We start from the raw sequence: 337 nt of genomic DNA, 5'->3' as shown, positions 1-337 counted from the left end.
TAATAAATCCCCAAAGTGACTTGAGACGGCCAAAGTTCCATTCGACGCCTTGACGGACGCGGCTCATTGCACAGTTGAACAACTCCTTGGACTCGCCCAAATTGTTTCCTTTGTAGCCAGAAATGATCCACATTGATATTGGGTAGGCGGGGCCACCGTACATGTAATAGCCGTCAAAGATGTCCGAGTTGCTTTCGAAAAATTCTTGCAATTTACTGACGCGAAGCAGAGTAACATCGTGCCGACTGCCTTCCAATGGGCCAAAGAAATGAATACACAAACCGTCTGGGGTCGTGAGACCCTGGAGGTTGAGACAGTGCTTGCGTTTATGGCCGGA

This window comes from Aphanomyces invadans (genome assembly GCF_000520115.1).
Source record: "Aphanomyces invadans strain NJM9701 unplaced genomic scaffold supercont1.37, whole genome shotgun sequence".
Classification (NCBI taxonomy): Eukaryota; Oomycota; class Saprolegniomycetes; order Saprolegniales; family Verrucalvaceae; genus Aphanomyces; species Aphanomyces invadans.
The sequence above is the reverse complement of the archived record's forward strand: the minus strand, read 5'-3'. Positions refer to the sequence as shown.